A 21,400-nucleotide genomic window follows, 5' to 3' on the forward strand; every position below is an offset into this window, starting at 1 on the left:
GGTAAGTATGCAAAATATTCATTTCAGGATTGAGATAGTAGAGCTAGAGCAATCCTAGAGTGAGTTCATATAGATGTGTGTGGACCATCCTCTACAGCCTCCACCGTTAAACAAAGGTACTATGTTATTTTTATTTTGAGGTTTTTCTCATAGATGTTGGATCTACTTCATGCAGAAGAAGGATCAAACCTTCTCAAGGTTTCGTGAGTTCAAAGCCTTGGCAGAGAAAGAATCTGGAAAGAAAATAAGGGCCTTGCAAAGCGACAATGGTGGAGAGTATGTCTCCCAATAGTTTAAGGACTTCTTTGTAGTAGAAGGAATTAAATGGGAGTTGACGGCACCCCATAACCCACAGCAGAATGGGGTGGCCAAAAGGAAGAACAGATCGATTGTGGGAGTAGCTTAGGCGATGTTTCATGACCAAAGCATACCACTTCATTTATGGGCTGAGGCATTCAATACAACAGTATACTTGCAAAATAGAAGCCTGCATCGTATACTGGGAATGAAGAGACCAGTGGAGGCCTTTTCCGGGAAGAGACCAAATGTAAGTCACTTCAGGATATTTGGATCATCGGTTTATTTCCATGTGACCAAAGATGCCTAGAAGAAGCTAGATCCAACAATTGAGTTGGGGATACTTGTGGGTTACACAGATACACCCCACAACTATTGGGTGTTCTTGCCTACCAGTCATAGGACAGTGGTACGTAGAGATCTGAAGTTCGACGAGCAAAAATCCATGCAAGTGTCCCTTGAGAGGGAGCTCAAGTTGCATGCAGAGGAGGAACGTTTGGTTCCTAAGGAGGAGGAGCCTCAGACTAATGTGAAGCAGCCACATGCAGAGGATCTGGGAGTGGAGACATCCACTCATGTAGAGTCTTCCAGAGATGGGTGTAAACGCTCAAGGGAAGTTGAAAGATTGATGTTGGATGCAAGAGAGAATGTGGGACAACCATCTTCTCAGTGCAGATAGAGGAGGTCACCCGAGTGGTACACTAGTTACATGGCCCTGGTTGTTGAGTGTGTAGAGACCGAACCTTCTTCCTTTGAGGAAGCAATGCAACAGCCAGTCTGGGTTGATGCTATGGTGGAGGAGTATGACTCCATCATTCAGAACAATGTTTGGGATGTTGTCCCAAAACCAGAGGACAAGTCAATGGTGAGTTCCCAATGGCTTTACAAAGTAAAGAAAGCAGCTGATGGTAGTGTTGAGAAACATAAGGCAAGGTTTGTTGCCCATGGTTCTCACAGGTCAAGGGGATTGACTATGATGATACTTTGCTCCTGTAGTAAGGTACTCATCTATCATATCGATGTTAGCACTATTAGCTTAGATGGGTTGGAACATCCATCAAATGGATGTGAAGACTACGTTCCTCAATGGCAAGATTGAGGAAGAGGTGTACATAGAGCAGTTGGAAGGATTTGAGACCTTCGATTGTGAGTCGCATGTGTGCCAACTCAAGAGAGCTTTGTACGGGCTGAAGCAAGAACCTCGTGCTTGGTACACCAGGATCGATAGTTATTTCATCGGGTTGGGCTTCAAAAAGAGTGAAGCAGATGTGAACCTTTACCACATCATGGTAGTAGGTAAGCCATTGATCATTGTTCTTTATGTTGATGATCTGATATTGACAGGTGATGATTAATTGATCAAGTCTTGCATGGAGGACCTTGCAAGAGAGTTCGAGATGAAAGATATGGGTCTTATGCACTACTTTCTAGGCATGGAAGTGTGGCAGAAGGATGGGGAAGTGTTTGTGTCTCAAGGCAAGTATGCCAATGAGATACTCAGGCGATTCCACATGGAGAAGTGCAAGCCCATGCAGACTCCTCTAGCAGGTAATTGGAGGAAGGAGGATGCTACTTCAGGTGAGGTAGTAGCTGCTACTATTTATCAGCAGCTTGTGGGTTCATTGATGTATTTAGTGAACACATGACTAGATTTTTGCTTTGCGGTGAACCAACTGAGTCAAGCTATGGTTCAGCCCACCAAGCTATTTTGGAAGGCAGCGAAGCATGTGCTGAGATACCTTAGAGGCACATCTCAGTTGATCCAAGTGGATATTGGTGGCCACCTTCCAAGGCCACCTGGACCCCCACCATTGTTTCTCTCAGCATTTTCAGTTTCCTTAATTGTAGCACATCTTACTATTTTTAGCAGTTTTTTCGGGTCCTGAACTTCCAGAGCCATTTTGAGGCCCTAAACTATGTGTTTTGGGAAATCTGGGGGCAACATGGGTCCATGGACCGATGTTGCCCTTCCCAAAGTGGTAGTTCTTGAATAGATATTTCTAACGAGCTATTGTACGTGTCAAATGGAGATCGTATGCCAAAGTTACGACCTCGGGAAGTTGATGTACCAATTTACCCAAACGGGGCCCACAATTTGGTGTTTCATCTTCTAGGGTTAGGTTTTGGAATATTAAGGGTTTTCCATTATTTCTCAACAATAAATAGGCCTTCGAGCCTCATTATAACACAGTTTAGCGGCATGTAGCCACCACATCTCTTCTCAGAGATAAGCTACTATCACCCTAGCTGGTTTATTTCCATTACTGTTTGTAAGCATATTTCAGTATTTTACATTAATGAAATGAAGTATTATTTTCGCTGCATATCTATGTTTATGGTTATCTCTGTAATTTGTTGCGTTCCTGTTTAAGTCTGGATCAGTGGTATCAGAGCGGTCTACTTTTTCTCTATTTTTCTTTGCATGTCCCCAATGAGGTCAAGATATAAGGAGTTAGGGCTTGAACTGGTCAAACCTTTGCAAGACGAGCCTCACAAATCTCGACCGCCTCCCAGGGCGGATGAGAAGAAAGACGAGGGGGCAGGAGATCCTATCAAAATCTTGCTCGAAGAAGCCCTTGAGCGACAATGGAACACGATGATGGATAGCTTTGCCTAGATCCTTCAACGACTACCCAGAAGCGACGCATCGGCTTCTAGCAGTTACTCTGGAAACGCCATGCCCTTTAAGGTACAAGTTAATTTTGAAATCCCCATATTCGAGGGTCAGATAGACGTAGATGCCATAGATAAATGGTTAAATCTGCTAGAGGGTTATTTTTCTGTTCATGAATTTTCGAGTCGAGAAAAGATTGTCGCTCTTCTCAAAGTAGCCCCCCACGTCAAGGACTGGTGGGAAACCTACTACGAGTAGAAGGATGAAAATATCGGCTCACTATTTTCAGTCGCACCCACCTAGAATTCATTCCGGGATGCCATCAAGGAGCAGTACTACCCTGTCGGAAGCTATGAGGATGAATACATAAAGTGGACCATGCTGCAGCAGGGAAGGGACCAAGGCGTGCTGAAGTTCACCAATCTTTTCCATACCCTTCGCACAAAGTTGGGTATCAAGGATTCAGAGCAGCATTTGACACTCAAATACTGTGGCTACCTGCACAAGTACATCCAGGAAGAAATAGAATTCCTGAACATCTCCTCGCTCAACACAGCATACCGATATGCCGTCAAGGTTGAGCAAAAGTTTAAACAAAAGAAGCGAGACTTTGGATATGTGAATCCTAAGCAAGGGAAAGGTGCCCCTAAACCATAGAACAAAGGACAAAGCTAAGGCAGGGCAGCAGAAGACAACCCGCCAAAGCTGCAAGCAAAGAACATCGCCACGAAGCCGAAAAAGGACACGGGAAAATGGTGTGAATTCCATAAGAGCTCCACTCACAACACAAGTGAGTGTCAGGCCAAGCAGTCACTGGTGGCTGAGCTAAAGGTTTCAGAATCAGATGCATGTTCCGACTCTGAGTCAAAACTCGACAAGGCGAATGACAAAGGGAAGCAGATCATTGATGCGGATCCCAACGCCACTGTTGCTACCGCCAAGATCCAGAAAAATGAACCCGAAGATCCAGAGGAGGAGGAGCATCTCCTCCACTCCCAGATGTGGGTAAAGGGCTCCCCGCTCCAGTTCATTGTCAATAGTGGGAGCCAAAAGAACCTCATTTCGGCTGAGGTCATGAAGTGGTTGGGCTTACCAACCACAACACATCCACAATCGTACACCATCGAGTGGCTTCACCAAGGATAGGATCTTCGCGTGAGCCAGCAGTGTCGCCTTCCATACAAAATCAAGCCCTTCATGGATGAGGTATTGTGTGACATTTCTCCCAGTGAAGTTTGTGATGTATTATTAGGACAACCATACTTGTGGAAGCGACATGATGTGTATGAATCAAGGCCCCATGCTGTTATTATTACATTGGGAAATAAGTTGTACAGGATACCAAAGGTAGCACCGCCTACCGCCATCTCTTTGATTACTGTAAAACAATGCAGTAAGCTCATTTCCAAAACCGGGAAATTTGTTTTCCTGATGATATGCTCTCAAGGAAAGAAGAAGACGGTGGCCACGACCTCAAGACAGGGCCCCTCCGCACGACAACTACAGATGGACAAGGTCGTGGAGGAGTACGAGGACATCTTCACCTCCCCCGTAGGGGTTCCTTTGCACTGTCAAGTCAAGCACTCCATCGATCTGATCCTAGGTGCGCCGCTACCCAATGGACCAATTTATCGGCGCTTCGTTCTGGAGAATGATGAAATCAAGAGGCAAATTCAAGAGCTCCTGTAGAAAGGTCACATCCGTCCGAGTTCATCGCCTTGTGGGAGCCCAATCATGTTGGTACAGAAGAAGGATGGGACTTGGAGACTCTGTATTAACTATCAGCTGTTGAACGAGATCACTGTCCATAATAGGTACTGGGTCCCGCGGATTAATGACCTCCTGGACCAACTAAAGGGGGCGAAAAATTTCAGCAAGATCGATCTGAAGTCAAGATATTACCAGGTACCAATCGAACCCTCTGATGTGTGGAAGACTACCTTCAAAGCCAAGGAGGGCCTTTTTGAATGGTTGGTTATGCCTTTTGGATTAACGAATGCTCCTGCAACCTTCATGAGGCTAATGGATGACATCTTGCAGCCATTCACCAACTCATTTGTAGTGGTATACTTGGATGACATTCCGATCTTCAACCAGAGTTGGGAAGAGCACCTCCAGCACATCCGACAGGTTCTCCAAACACTGTGGCAACACAAGCTATGTGCCAATTTGGAGAAATGCACTTTTGGCATGACCCAGGTTCAGTATCTAGGATACATTATTGATGAACAGGGGGTGCATGTGGATCCAACCAAGATCCAAGTCATTCGGGATTGGCCATCTCCAACCACTCTAATAGAGCTCTGCAGCTTTCTAGGTCTTGCCAACTTCTACCGCAGGTTCGTGTTGGGGTTTTCTCATATCACTTGGCCCTTGAGTCAAGTCACCAAGGGAGGAGCAAAAGCAAAATTCTTTTGGTCAGAATCTCAACAGAAGGCATTCATAGAGTTGAAATATCACCTCTGCATGGAACCAGTGCTCGCGTTACCAGATTTACAACAACCATTTGAGGTTGAGACAGATGCCTCTAACTATGCTATTGGGGCAGTCCTTACTTGAAATGGGAATCCAATGGCATATCATAGTGAAACACTTTCAGACACAGTCCGGAAGTATCCCACTTATGATAAAGAGATGTATTCCATTATGCAGGCCTGCCGACAATGGAAGCATTACATTTTGGGGAAGGAAACAGTCATCCACATAGACCACCAACCCCTGCAGTTCATATAGACCCAAGGGAAATTGCAAAATGATCACCATCAAAAGTGGTCTACATACCTGCAATAGTTCCATTTGAATATCAAGTATAAGAAGGGAAACACCAATAATGTTGCAGATTGCCTCAGTTGACCATCGATCATGGCATTAACCACCGTGCTCAACTCTTGTGGGCACGAGACTTCTGATTGGCCACTTCTCTACAAAAGCAACCCAAAATTCAGCCACACATACCGGACACTTTTGGAGAGTCGGCATGTTCCAGATTTTCACCTCAAGGATGCCTTGCTATGCCACCTAAGTCACCTTTGTGTTCCTTCAAGCGAGTGTGCCAAGATGATTTGGGAAGCACACTACAGTCGTGCCGCTGGGCATTTCGGGGTCGAGAAAACGGTGGAAGTACTGCAAAAGTATTTCTATTGGCTGAATCTTCGATAGGATGTTGGGAAGTACATCAGATCATGTACTGCTTGTGCCATTGCCAAACCAACCATCAAGAAGCAAGGCCTCTATGCCATGTTTCCTACCCCTAGTCGACCTTGGGAATCCATCTCCATGGATTACATGTCAGGTCTTCCTTCCACTAAGCATGGAAATGACTGTGGTTTTGTGGTTGTTGACAGGTTCTTGAAGATGGCCATTATGGCGGCCTGCAAGAAGAATATCACAGCAAAAGCCACTGCTAAACTCTTCTTTGAACAAGTGTGGGTGCACTTTGGGATCCCACAGTCTATCATCTCAGATCGAGACAGTCAGTTCCTCAGTACATTTTGGTCTAGTCTCTGGTCAATGCTGGACACCAAACTCACTAAGTCCACAGCCTTCCATCCACAAACTGATGGCCAGACAAAGGTTGTCAATAGGATGATTGTGCACATTCTACGCATGTACAACTCAAAGCATCCACGCACATGGGACGAGAGCCTCCCCTATGTTCAGCACAGCTACAACCGAACTCTTCACAGCTCGACTGGCCATAGCCCTTTTTAGGTGGGCTTGGGATTCCAGCCATTATGCCCCATTGATGTGGCCATGCCACTTGCAGCTACTCACACAGATTCGGCTCATGTCTAGTCCGAAACAGACAAGGCAACTAGCTTCATTGAGCACATCCAACATATTCGCCAACAGGTCCATGACATTTTGGAGAAATCAATTGCCAAGTACAAGCAGCGACATGATCAACATCGGGTGCCACATAAGTTTCAGGTGGGCAATAAAGTCTGGTTGCATTTGCAAAAGGAACACCTTACTGGAGCCTATCGGAAACTGAGACCACTTCGATATGGTCGTTACACCATTACTAAGGCTATGGGAGACAATACATTTGAGCTCAACATTCCCCCATTCCTTGGCCTGCATCCAATGTTCAATGTGGACTGCCTTCGACCATACTTTCCACCATTGCTAGACACATCTGACATTGCAGAATGGCTCACACCCACAGAATTAAATCTAGATTACATGGAACAAGCTACAACTGATTGGATCATGGACACACAGATCAAGAACACTCACCAACATAATATCCAACTGTATCGAGTTGTCAAAGCAGGCCAACTTCTTCACCAGGGACCAAGTTCAGCAAAAGTTTCCTCATCTCATGGAGGAACTCAACGCAATGGGGACCATTGCTTCCTAAGGGGGGAGGAATGATCCAGGTGGATATTGGTGGACACCTACCAATTCCACGTGGACCCCCACCATTGTTTCTCTCAGCATTTTCAGTTTCCTTAATTGTAGCACAACTTACTATTTTTAGCAGTTTTTCGGGTCCTGAACTTCCGGAGCCATTTTGAGGCCCTAAACTATGTTTTTAGGGAAATTTGGGGGCAACATGGGTCCATGGACCGATGTTGCCCTTCCTAAAGTGGTAGTTCTAGGATAGATATTTCTAATGAGCTATTGTACATGTTAAACGGAGATCGTATGGCAAAGTTATGACCCCGGGAAGTTGATGTACCAATTTACCCAAACGGGGCCCACAGTTTGGTGTTTCATCTTCTAGGGTTAGGTTTTGGAATGTTAAGGCTTTTACATTGTTTCTCAACAATAAATAGACCTTCGAGCCTCATTGTAACACAGTTCAGAGGCATGTAGCCACCACATCTCTTCTCAGAGATAAGCTACTATCGCCCTAGCTGGTTTATTTCCATTACTGTTTGTAAGCATATTTCAGTATTTTACATTAATGAAATGAAATATTATTTCTACTGCATATCTGTATTTATGGTTATCTTTGTAATTTGTTGCGTTCCTGTTTAAGTCTGGAGCATCAGTATGGATTGTGGTACAAATGGACAGAGGGAGTGAAGCTTCAGGGCTTCACAGATGCAGATTGGGTAGGGAGTCCATCAGACTGGAAGAGCACTTCAGGAGGAATTTTCAACCTTGGTTTAGCTACAATTTCTTGGTACAGCAGGAAACAGAGGTCAGTTGCACTTAGCTCAGTAGAGGCTGAATACATGGCTGCCAGTCAGGCAGTATGTGAGGCCATTTGGATGCGGAAAATTCTAGTTGGATTGTTTGGTCAGAGGATGGATCCAACTGTGATCTATTGCAATAATCAAAGTTGTATCAAACTCTCTGAGAATCCAGTATTTCATGATAGGTCCAAGCACATCGATATTCGGTATCATCATCTTCGATACTGTGTGGTGAAGAGGATCATGTTGTTGTTGTATGTTTCGACCGAGGAGGAGGATGCAAATATTTTGACTAAGGCATTGTCAAAATGCAAATTCGAGTTCCACAGAGAAAGGATTGGGGTGATAGATAATCCCTTTCTTGTCGAGAGGGAGTGTTGAAAATAGAAACAAGAAATGCTAAATATATAAGTGCTAAAAATAATATTTCTATAAATAGCATTTCTAGATATATTCCAATTTTAGTTAGTCCCTGAACTAAAATTGAGGACTAAAATTCGAATTTGATCTTAGCAGTTGTTTGAAAAATAATTAATTAATTCATCTTGAGTTAATTAGTTGGAGAAAATCAAACATGAAGTCTATGTGAAGACATGCAACAGTTTTCCCTTTGATTGAGGAAGTTATCCCTTAATTAAGGAGATTAGGATGAGTTGTACTTTGAGTTTTAATTAGTTAGCTAAGTTAACTAAGTTAAGTCCAGTTAGATTAGTTCTAACAGTTTGTGGAACTAATTGTGAGTTCATTTAGTTAATGCATGCATGCACATAACTACTGCACTTCAGATAACTGAATATTCTCTCATAAATAACTCATGCATGTTAGTTTAGTTAGAGACCCAGTTGAGATCATATGATCAGACAATGTACTATCAATTGCAGGAATATTCCATTGAGGATATCTCTTGCATGCAGAAGGAATTCATTCCTTGGAGATTGCACAGTTACTTCTGAGTTTGGTGAGTTGTGTGAGGGGTGAATTCACACAGGTGGCAGCTAGAGGACCCAGGAGAAACTATGCAAGGAAATAGGAGGCTTGGAGGACTAAAGGAAGACATGCGTGTTGTCTATTCTGTCTATGAGTAGCATTGAGGGATTGTACTGAGAGCTGGATAGCTTGTGAGCTAAAGCTTTGTGTAATCCGAAGATATTTCCACTTGTATGATAATACAAATATCGGGGTTTTTAGCTAAGGCTTTCCCCAGGGTAATTTTCTATGTTAATGTGTGATTGATTTCTCATTCTCTGTTATACGTGTTCTATTTGATCTTGCTCAAAATAAATTAAGCTTCCCCAAGTTTGTTTGTAGAAGTAGATCAAGTATTTTGCTTTAGTATATCGCATTATCAGGTGATCTATAGTGGGAATTTCTACAACCTATATAATGTGTCATTGTTCTTACTGTTTTGGTAGTTGTTTGATGCATTTCACATTGGAATAATAACGAACAAAGCTAGTAAGTAAAAGGTAACAAAAACAGTTATCAAGTTAAGATAATTAAAATATTCATTTCCCTATTGAATTCTCAACAAAATCACATGCAACCATACCTCCAAGTGAGAGGTGGGGCGATGTGAAGCAATAGTCCCGAGAGTGCAGAAATTAGGATCCATTTAGGTGTTTTTTGTCTCATGGATCATTACCTTTCTATGGGGCCCACAATATTCAGTATTAGGAGGATCAGTGTTAGTCAAATACTGAGGAGGGAAAATCAGTGTTGACAATAGAGCAGGAGGCTTAGTAGCAAAGTCAATAGCAACACAATTTTTCCCAGTAGATAGTTGTAGACACAGTTGATTCAATTTATTTTTGGATGCTTTTCTATTTGCAAATGTTGCAGTAGCAACAACAACAGTGACAAGAGTTGCATGCAAAACATTCCAAAGGTACTAGATTGGGATAGATGTGAATCCCTTTCTTGTTGAGAGGGAGTGTTGAAAATTGCAACAAGAAATGTTGAAAATAGCATCAAGAAAGATCCTGATTTAATTTTGTCCTTGAATTAAATTAGGAAAAAAATTGTAATTCCACATCACATGACAACTTGTATTAGTTAACTAAGTTAATTTGACTTAGTTAATTCGAGTTGATGGTCTAACTTGAGTTATGTAGAGTGTATCCTTATTTATAGGAGCCTCAGTTGATTTTATTTTGAGTGTAATTAATTAATTCAGATTAACTGAGTTAAAGTTAGTTAAACTAGTTCCAACTGTTGGAGGAACTAGTGGGAGGTATAGTAGTGTGGCGCTGCCTCCAATGATCAACTAGTTAACTTATGATTCACTCATAAATAACTCATGCATGTCAAATATGAGAGTTACATGGTTGATATTGGAGTTTAGGGACAATGTGCTATCAGTTGTACAATCATCCAAATTGTACAGGTGGCGCATGCAGTTACACTTGGAAGACTTATGAGGATTACACAATTCCAATTGAGGAATTTCCCTAATTAATAGGGCGTTAATTCCCAAGGAAACAACGCAAGGAAATAGGGACTTAGGAAAGAGAGAAATTGGCTAAGTATTGACCAAGGCTTGTCTAGGAAGCAATGCCACAGATAGAGATAGTGCAGAGGTTTCTTGAGCTTGAGCAAAGCATTGTAATCTTCTCACATTTTCTGACTAATGAAATATACAGGGAGTAGGGGTTTTTAACTTTGGATTTCCCTAGGAAATCATTGTGTAATGTGTTGATTGAATTATTTCTCTTGTATGATTCATGATTTCGTGATCATTTAATTGTTTTTGTTGATGAGTATAGTAGATTCAATTCTATTGTTTTAGTAAATTGCAATTAGCAGTTTGAATCTACAAGGAATTTCTATAGAATATGTACATTGAATTCCTTTATGAAGTATGAATGTATGTATGGTATATGATGCCATTGTTATGGCATACATTTTATGATATATATTATAGTTGATGAGTGGTGGTTTATATGTTCACATTAAACTATTGATTTTGTATAGTGAAGAGTGAAGTTGGGAGTGAGGTTTTTAAATCAGTTTTGTAAGAAGGAAAAGTAAAGTTGCAATTATTTTGGAAATCAAAAGAACATAGTCTTTTCTGATGATGCATTCACTCATATCCATAGTGGGAGTAGTTCTCTCTGGCAAAGAGAACTACCATGAGTGGTTTAGGAAGATAAAACACACCCTCATTTTCAATGAGATTTGGAAAGGAATTTGTGAAGGAGAAGGAGACAATGCACTTGAAAAGCCCACTTCAGACAAGGAGCTTTCCATTTGGGAAAATAAGAACAACAAGGTTTATGCCTTGATTTCAGCCTCGTAAATGAAGAGGTGAGTAAACATATTTCACCATTTTCAAATTCCTTTGAAGCCTTAAAGAAGTTGAAGGAATTGTATGACTCACACTCCAAACTTGAAGTTGTTTAATTATTGATTAAGTTGTTCAATATTGAGTTGAAAAATGATGACCCTCTTGCATTAGCATTAGAAGTAAGATCCATTATGCATGACATAAAAGCCACTAGTGTTGAAATAGATATTCCTCTCATAGCTTATGTCAAGGCACTATATCCCACCTATTCACATTATCTTGAATCATTGCAAGCAAGTGACAAACTTAAGGAAATTACCTTTAACTCCCTTGAGAAGAATTTTGTTGAAAGAGAGAATGATTTTAGGAAGAAGACAACTCCTAAGTCTTCTTAATAAGTTGTGTTCCTTGAAAAAAAGAGAAGAATCGTGTACAAGATTCTTCTAGAGGAAGAGGTGGCCGAAGAGGAAGAGGAAGGAATAATTTTAGAGGCAGGGGGGCAGGCATTTCCAAGGAGAAAGGTCTGATCTTCATTGCATACGATGAAATAGAGATGGACATGATGCTTCCACATGTAAGTTGCCTTGGGACAGAATTGAGCAGGAAATAAATGAAGAAAAGGGTAAAACACCTGGTAAAGGGAAAGGAAAAGCACCTGAGTCTACTCATTATGTTGTGGCACATTGCAACATTGGAGTAACTGAAGACTTATTCAATGATTCACTTGCTTCATGGAAAGATTCTTGGTTTCTTCACTTAGGAGCAACTTGCCACATGACTTTCAGAAGAGATTTCTTTGAAGAATTCACGGATAATGTTGATGGAGCAGTATATTTTGCAGACAAGTCGAAACTAAAGCCATCAAGGCCTGGCACCATTAGGATCAAATCTCCTAGTCTTCTAGACTTTCTTCTACATGTTGTTCTATACCTCCTGGAGTTGAGGAGAAATTTTTGTCTTTGGTCCACATCCACCAACAAGGACACCCCATTCATGAAAAGGATTGTCATTGTGATGATGATTGAGGCTTACCCTAAAAGAGTGGGCTCAACATTCAAATAGAAGTTGCCATACTATAGGCCCAAATTGCACATTACAACCCAAATACCACAAATTTTTTTATTGTGGGAAAATAAATTAAAGGGAAATGGGAAAGCTAGATAGACTAGCAAACCCACTGCACGATGGATTTACATGCAAGTATTAGTGATGCATATAGAGGAAAAATATCGTATATGGCAACATCAATATTATACTAGTACGAATACATGATAATGAACAAGGCTCATTCTCTTTGCAAAAGTTGAATTTACTCTTGGTGACATAATGAAGGGAATCTAAGAGGAAGCCATGATAGTAATAAGAATGTAATGTGCTAACAAAAAAATATAAGCATGTAAAGTGGGACATGAAGAGTGATCATCATCGACAACTAAATCCATTAATTTATACAAGACTGGCAAACAATATGCATTGCATTTAAAAAAATGGTGTCATATAATATAATGGTAATAAATTAAAATAAAATAAAAATTGAACTTTATAATATAATTTAGGAAAATAAATATTAAAAAGAAACCATAATAATAATAAATATATAAAATAGAAAAATAAACTAACCTAACTCTATTTTAATTCATATTTTTTAATAATTTAAAATTTAGTCCTTAATTACTACACCATTGGGGAGATAATGAAAGGAATCTTAGAAGAAGCGATAAAATTAACAAGCATGGAAAGTTAGACTTGAAGAGTAATTAATATCGACAATTAAATCCAATACTTTATGCATGACTAATAGACACAAATTTTCATAAAAAGGACTTTTCTTTATATAATATGAATTGCATTTAGAGAAATGACATATCATATGATATAATGATAATATAAACTAAACTAAAACTAGAATTTGCACTAGATGTTGCAAAGGAAACGCCGTAAGGAAGTAGCATAGGAAGCAATATCATAGAAGAAAGAAGCAAATTCTTTATACAATTTTCTTTCTTTAATGACATTTCTTTTTTATCATATGTTATGTTTTAGGGAGATTCTAACCAAGCCAATATTCGAGAATATGTTCAAATGAAGGTAATGCACAACAACTTAACTCCAAAGGATTTATGAAAATGCTCTGGAGATGCACCATTCCAAATTGTTATAAGTGGATTATTTAAATCAAATATTTCATAGAACAAATAATCTCATATTACCTTCGATTAACAATGCAATTGATAATAGTTTTTGTTAGAAGGGATTCAAGATAATGTATGTGCATTTTGAGTCATTTTTTATGTCAATTCGAGCATGTTGTCACAATTTTATTTTTGTGATTAAGAGTATAGAATTTTTAGGGTGGTGCTCTATGTGCACTAGAGTCCAAACAACTCTCTTTATGATACAAAGTTATGGGTTCCTAATATGAAAACATCTACATTAAAAGTAAGCTACAATGACCACTAATAACGATGCAATGGACCAATATTTATTGAGTGAAGGCATCTTTTGAAGCAGACTACTCCATATTTTATGTCATTCATGAGTAATAAATAGACAAATTCAAACATAAAGTCCATTTTTTATCCATAAAAATACAATTTTTTTTGAAACATTATTAAGGTGAAGCAATTGACATGGACAAATGCATTAAATCCTAAATCCTCTAGATGATGTATCTTCTAAAACTTCACCAGAATGCATCAATTACCAATCTCATCCCACTAAAAATGTTGATTTAAATAGGTTTAAACAACAAATAGTGCTTAAATGCATATGCACATGTGTGTGTGAGAGAGAGAGGGAGATAAATAGCTTAATGGTCTTGGTGAATCATGAAAAATCCCTTCATATCATAAAATAAAACTTTCATTTGAATCGAGATTATCAAGTAAAAACATCAGTGCTTTTTCTAGCTTGCAATATATTCAAGAGGCACATTGAATAACTTCAAACAAGAAGACATCCCCATGAAAACAAGAAAACAAAATTGGCCACAAAAACACATAACGAAAATTAATTGCAGCTGATAGCCAATTCATGATATGAAGCCATTGAGAACACAAAAAATGACTTTTGAAAAAAAAAGAACATAAATGTGAAAATGAAAATTATTCTAGGCATATTCAACATAAATATTAGCCCTCTTTCCTTTTTTAGAAGAGGAATCCTTTTTCCCTAGATAAGGGTTTCAAGAGATAAACAATTGTAGTCCATAAGCCTAGTGTATACCCAAGTGATTCATACACTTTGTACAAGATTGAACCCATCGACATGGTTGGATTATATTCAACAACATTGTAACTACAATTTTCTGATTTTCTGATTTTGGTAATCTCTTCCAATACCCTATTAACATATCATTAATGTCTTCCAATACCCTATTAACAAATCATTATATTCCATCCATTCCTTTCTACAATTACCCTAATATATTCAATCCATCCAAATATATTGCAATATTCTCCATCCCTTCTGCAACTACCCTAATCCAATCAACATGAACATCCATTAATCTCTTTCATTACCCTATTAATACATCATTGTAATCCATCCATCCATTCCACAACTTCCCTAACCCTAATCCAATCAATATGAAAATATGTTAACTTCCTTCATTACCCTACTAACACATTTATTGCATAGATAATCCACACATAGGTGTGATAATGTGGGAAAACTTCACCAAAACATTCTCCAATCAATGTGAACAGTCGTTAACTTCCTCTACTAACACATTTTATAACATTGATTCAAGGAAAACATTATCTCATTCAAAGAGAATTTATACACATGTATGATACTGCGGGAAAACTTCACGAGAATATCCTCTAGAAGAGACATTTCAATAGGAGTCATGTTAACATATATTTGACATTTCTCAGCTATCCAGATCCTATGTTTTTTCTATATGGACATCTCTGTGAAAATATCTACTAGTAGTTAAGAACCTTCCAAAATGATGTGAAGAAACTTGGGAATGTTTTAATGTTCACTATGAAACTCAACTCTTTTCCAAGATTATGGGAAGAAACTTTGGAATGTTTAAATGCTTACCATAAAAGTTAACTCTCTCAGACTAGTGAATCATATCTTACAGGAAGAAACTTTGGAATGTTTAAATGATTACCTTGAAATTCAACTCTCTCAGACTAGTGGATAATATCTTAACAAAGTTCATTACAAAGATTACTAGTTCTTCAATTCTCATCAATATGCTTAAGCCCTTCAATTTTTATTGATATGCAAATATACAAAACCGTAAGTTAGAAAACAGGAATGAAGCTACACATATCTATTTATTTCCAAGAATTTTAAATGTATCCACCAAGCTACATTGCAATGTTGTAAGACTTTAAAATAGTTTATGTTCATCGATATATTCAACAATGCTCAAGAGTGAAGTAAACATATACAAGTTCATTGTTCATAACTATGTATCTCTCTCTCTCTCTCTATATATATATATATGTGTGTGTGTGTGTGTGTGTGTGTGTGTGTGTGTGTATATATATATATATATATATATATATATATGTATATATATAGATATATATAGATATATATATATAGATATATATATACATATATATATATATATCTATATATATACATACATATCTATATATATATATATATATATATATATATATATATATATATATAGATATATATATATATATATATATATATATATATATACATATATACATATATACATACATACATACATACATACATAAAAGAGGACAATACCAATGACTATGAATCAACTAACATAATGCAGTAATATCAGTCTACTCTAATTGTGCTACCGAGGCTTCCATTGGAATTTAGACTTCTATTTCTTGAAGGAAATGCAACGATAAAACTCAAATCTATATTTTTCCCATAGTGTATAGACATATCAACAACCATTGTCTTCATTCCATTCTGTTTACCTGAACTAGCATTACTGTATGTCATCAGCTCCAATTCTGGCTAGAACAATAGTTAAAACTTCTATGGTGCACTTCTTGGCCATGGGGTTTTTTCCTTTGCGGGTGCATCAATAGTAATTAACATATAGGATGTATCTTCTTCCGAGTTCACAAGACGATAATGGGTTTCTTTCTCTTCAAGAATTGGTTCCACTGGTTGTAGGGACCTTCCTAGAGATAAAGTTGGAGAAACACCAAATGAACATAGTTCTAAATTAGGCGATACCACCAAAGTCGAATGATTTGGTGAAAATTCATAAAGGTTTCCCAATGAGTATTATCTGTGAAGCGAGCTTGTGACCTGCAACAGAAGAAAATTAGTTAAAATAGAAAAGTCCTTTCCATAATAAAACACAATGGTTAATTCTAGATCTGAGGGCCAAGATGAATGAATGAATGATCATATATTTACATGGGAATCATGAGGACACATATCAAAGAGACTGGATCAACGTTTTCTTTTATTAAGACTGCTCTGCCTTAGAAAATATTTTTGGGCATGGTTGGCTACTTGTGTAGGTGTTCTGGTCATCACAAAATTCTTGGATATCCCTCTCAGGTCACCCTTCCCAAGCTTCTCCAGTACATACAAGGACATCCTATGCTCTTCCTCCAACCATGGGACGCTTGCACATTTACATCCATATCTAGTTAACAAAAAAATAAAGAAACCAAATGAACAAAAACTAAACTAAATATTTATCATATCATTATTGTAATGATAGAAGTTTACATGCCTCATTTCTGGAAAACTATGCTAGAATTTGACAAAATATTAAAGACAGTTTTCCAAATCCATTCATTTTTTTAAGGTTTTGGCTCGATTCAAAAATGGCAGGGCAGAGTTCCCCATTGGTATAACTCGGACAACTATGGAATCATGATTTAGATATTTAAAAAACTCACTAGTGCAGGATTTATTGCATAAAAAGAAGCAAGGTTCTTTATACTAGTGGCTAAGCAGAAAAGCAAGAGAGGAGTATTAATGTTGAACTTAATCCAATATAGAGCTATGCCACAGTCTAGATAGTTTATAACATCACATAAAAAATAACCATAGGTCACAGAACCTCACAGGGCATAGCAGAGTCAAAGATGGTCCACAAGGTATGGCACAAACACTGTCACTGATATTAAAGACCAAAGTGAACAAGGATGTTATCACATTAATTTGGGACTTGCAACTAAAGCCAACTTCTAGACTGACAAATTTTTTTATACAAATAATGATCTACAAACTATGTGTCTCACAATTATTACATGTAAGGGTAATACTTTTAGATCCCAACAATGTGTTTTAAAGCCTTATTTACACCCACAGTGGGAACTATTGTGCATAGAGGAGCAAAGAGGTGTTTTGCAAGCTGGTTATTTTAGAAGAGAAGCCAGAGCTTTAGAGCCCATGTGGGAGTTGGGAAATCCATAACAATGGATTAAGAAGATGAATTGAATGTCAGCTAGGCTATGGTTTTTCCCAAAGAAATTGTACCTTGGGACATTTCATTTAACCTCTAACTTGGGAATCCTCTCTTCTGGTATTGGATAACATGATTGAAGGGAAATTAGTCCCAAACTCTGGCCAAAAAAAATAATGTTATTGTAAATAATAACAAAAAGGAGGATCCATGAGTATACTGCACATGGACATGAATACATGGGATGCATTGGGAAATTTGAATATGGACTTCAATATATAGAGGATATATAGGGCACAATGAATATGGACAATAATACTGAGCATTTAAACCATGAAACCATTGGGCACATTGAATAGGGACATTATTACAAATCATTTAAACTAAGAGTATGCATTTAGGTTGCTAAGCAAAGTTCAAACAAAAATGACTATGGAATCTGAGATATGCAACCTTAAGGACCATATCAGACCAGAGGCCATATATTTTTGCAATGTGCTAGTTGTAATCAAACAATAACATAACCACAAAACCTGAATGATGAAATGAAGCTATTAGTCAATCACAACAAATCTAAATCTGCCAAAGGCCAACAAATACTACCAGTGAGATTGAGAATTGAAGGAAGAATTTTGGCTTCCAAGGATGTGATTTGACCCCACACACACCTTTCTTCCTCTTGCGTGCATTGCTGGAAGAATGAACAAATCCATCAGACAAATACCCATCCTGATCTGCAGATCCACATTTTCTTGTCCCAGAACAACGATTGACATTGTAAAGTGAACGGTAATGGTTGAGATTTCCCATACTCAGTATTGGTTCCGAGAAAGAAGAAGTGAATTTCATCTGTGCATCTAACTGTGCTGCATCGCGAGTCTTTTTTTCTTTGCAATCCATTTTATAAATATATATAGATATATATGTCCAACAATAACAAGTACCCACAACAGCCTCATGAGAATTTCCCTTTAGAAAGACATCAATCCATTTTGACAATCAATAGATCTTGGCAGAAACTGAAGAAAAAGGTGAAGAATACAACAATCATTTCAATGGCTACAAAATTCTACCTAAAGACGTAATACAAACGAAAGAAATCTCCACTGTACAAATACTCGGCGAGGGTTTACTTCGGTAAAGGGTTTCCACGATCTTGTTTTGCCTTGGTATAGCATGTGTAGTAAAACAGGGTCAGAATCAAAGTAAATACAGTGAAAGAAACTCTGGCAGCAAATACCCCCTTTCGCAATGTCTCACAAGATAGGTCACCCATACCAAATCTACCCCTGTATTTTGTATTGTAGGCATTCCTCACCGCCCCTACTACGAAGCACGCCTCGACAATTAAGAACATTATCTAGCAAATAAAGAATAATATGATCTCCCATGTGTGAGATCCGTCAGGTTTGAGAACCCTTTCATAGCACAGGCGCTTGGTGAAGGCGAGGAAAAGAGCCTGGCTCACCAGAGGAAACAAAAATGCCCTATCTCCATACAAAGTAGAGATGTCCGAATTTTACACTTAGAAAGTTGCCTCGTCATACTCGTCGGGAGTCATGACTCTGGTGCTCCTCCTGCGCTCTACAGCCACTGTGAAGCCGAAAGCAATGAGATCGAAAATTAAGATGATGAACATAAGCACCTTTGACGCCATTGTTGTTTTCTTGTTGACAGAACCTGGGATGAAGATGATTGGACAAATACCTCCTACCTTTTTCTTGCGTCATGAGTCTTATAACTAAATTTGTAACTAATACCGGTCGAATGAATCAGATGGCTCAAACCATTTTAATCGTCTAACACCTAAATCAAGAGCACACAAATATACACGTAATCATCTGATAAGAGAGTTATTCCCAAAGAAAAACATCTTTATCACTTAATTAAAATTAAAGTTTATATTATAATTTAAGAAAACATACATTAAAAAATAGTCATAATAATAATAAATATATAAAATAAAAGAATAAACTAACACAACTATACGTTATTTCATAATTTTGTAAACATTTTCTTTTTTTTTTTCTTTTTTACACTAACATTTCTGCACACAAATGGACTATCACAAAAAAAATACCTTAATAATAATAATATTCACCATTTATTTAAAATTTTAAGCTCTTATTTAATTCTTCTTTAAAATTAATTTAATAAATGATTAATTTTAATTTTAAAACTTTTTTTTTAATTTTTTTTACTTAATTATTTATTTTAAAAAATATATTTGATAATCTAATTTCTCACATTAATATTTTATTTTTTATATAATTTTTAAAATTAATATGTTATAAATAACCTAATTTTTTTATATCATTTAACATTTTTTTTATTGATTTTAGAAAAATACTCTATTTAATTTAGCAAAACACTTTGAAATTATAAAATGATTTTGCAAAAAAAAAATCATTAATTTAGGAAACTATGTCATTCAAATTCAATTAATTTTATAAAAAAAATCATGCATCATTCACTTTGGTTACCACTCACCACCCAAATGTCTGCAACCATTGTCACACATGTTTTTAATCAAGGTATTGCATATATTCTTCAAGACTTAAATGTTGAGCACTAATTTTATGTGTTGACATGTACATTTGTTATTAGTGATTTTCATCTATTCATTTTAAAAATATTAATAACCTAGTAACAAATTCATAGGCTGCATGGGTTTATTAAGGTGTCATGGGTTTAAAAATAGAGTGGGCTGATTCAGGGTGTTGTGGTAGCCAAACATTCCATTTTATTAACCAGAAAAGAAATCAATAAAAGTAATCTATTGTGATAGGGCACGTGGATTGATTCAGGTCTAGTGAGTTTAAAAATATAGTGGGTTGATTCAGGGTGTCGTGGTAGCCAAACATTCCATTTCTAGGAGAAAGTAGGCTGATTCGATTCGATTCGAGGTGTCATGGTTTTGAAAAATAAATCTAAAGATTCCATTTATGGGATAGAGTTAATTTTGTGAAGAGATAGAAATTTGTGTGTGTTTTTTTTGGTTGTGTGTGTTTGATAGTTTTCAGCATATGTCTATGCAAGTGCTTGTTGAAGCACCAATTTGCACAGGAACTTCTTGTTTGAAGTTCTAATCATTTTATTTTTTTCTTTTTTACACTAACACATCCACACACATATTAACTACCACACAAAGAGTCTTAACAATACTCGTATTCACCATTAATTTAAAATTCTAAACCCTTATTTGATTCTTCTTTAAAATTAATTCAATAAATAACTAATTTTAATTTAAAAATATTTTAATATTTTTTAAAATATATTTTTACTTTATTATTTATTTAAATAAAATATTTAATAATTTATTTTCTTGCTATAATATTTTAATTTTTTTAATATAAACTTTTAAAAATAATATTTTATAAATAACCTAAAGGCTTACATCATTTAACAAATTTTTATTGAATTTAGAAAAATATCTATGGATGTTAAATTTCTATTGAATTTAACAAGATACTTTGGAATTATAAAATGATTTTCCAAAAAATTCCATTAATTTAGGAAACCATGTCATCCAAATTCAATTAATTAAAAAAAAAAAACAAAAAACTTCATTATCTATTTTGGTTACCACTCACCACCCTCGTGTCTTTAATTGCCACACACGTTTTTAATCAAGGAATTAAAAGTTGAGGATCACCAATTGTGATGGGTTG

General features: G+C 37.2%; 2 pseudogenes; both read right to left on the minus strand.

Annotated features, from left to right (window-relative positions):
• Window positions 1-16,126: 16,126 nt before the first annotated feature.
• LOC149264855 (transcription factor MYB1R1-like) lies at window positions 16,127-18,629 on the minus strand (annotated as a pseudogene).
• A 229-nt stretch (window positions 18,630-18,858) lies between these two features.
• On the minus strand, window positions 18,859-19,386 carry LOC149264856 (uncharacterized; annotated as a pseudogene).
• Between the last annotated feature and the right edge of the window lie 2,014 nt (window positions 19,387-21,400).

The sequence above is a fragment of the Pinus tabuliformis genome, chromosome 6 (assembly GCF_031772625.1).
Source record: "Pinus tabuliformis cultivar Carrire ecotype Pingquan chromosome 6, CPIR1, whole genome shotgun sequence".
Lineage (NCBI taxonomy): Eukaryota > Viridiplantae > Streptophyta > Pinopsida > Pinales > Pinaceae > Pinus > Pinus tabuliformis.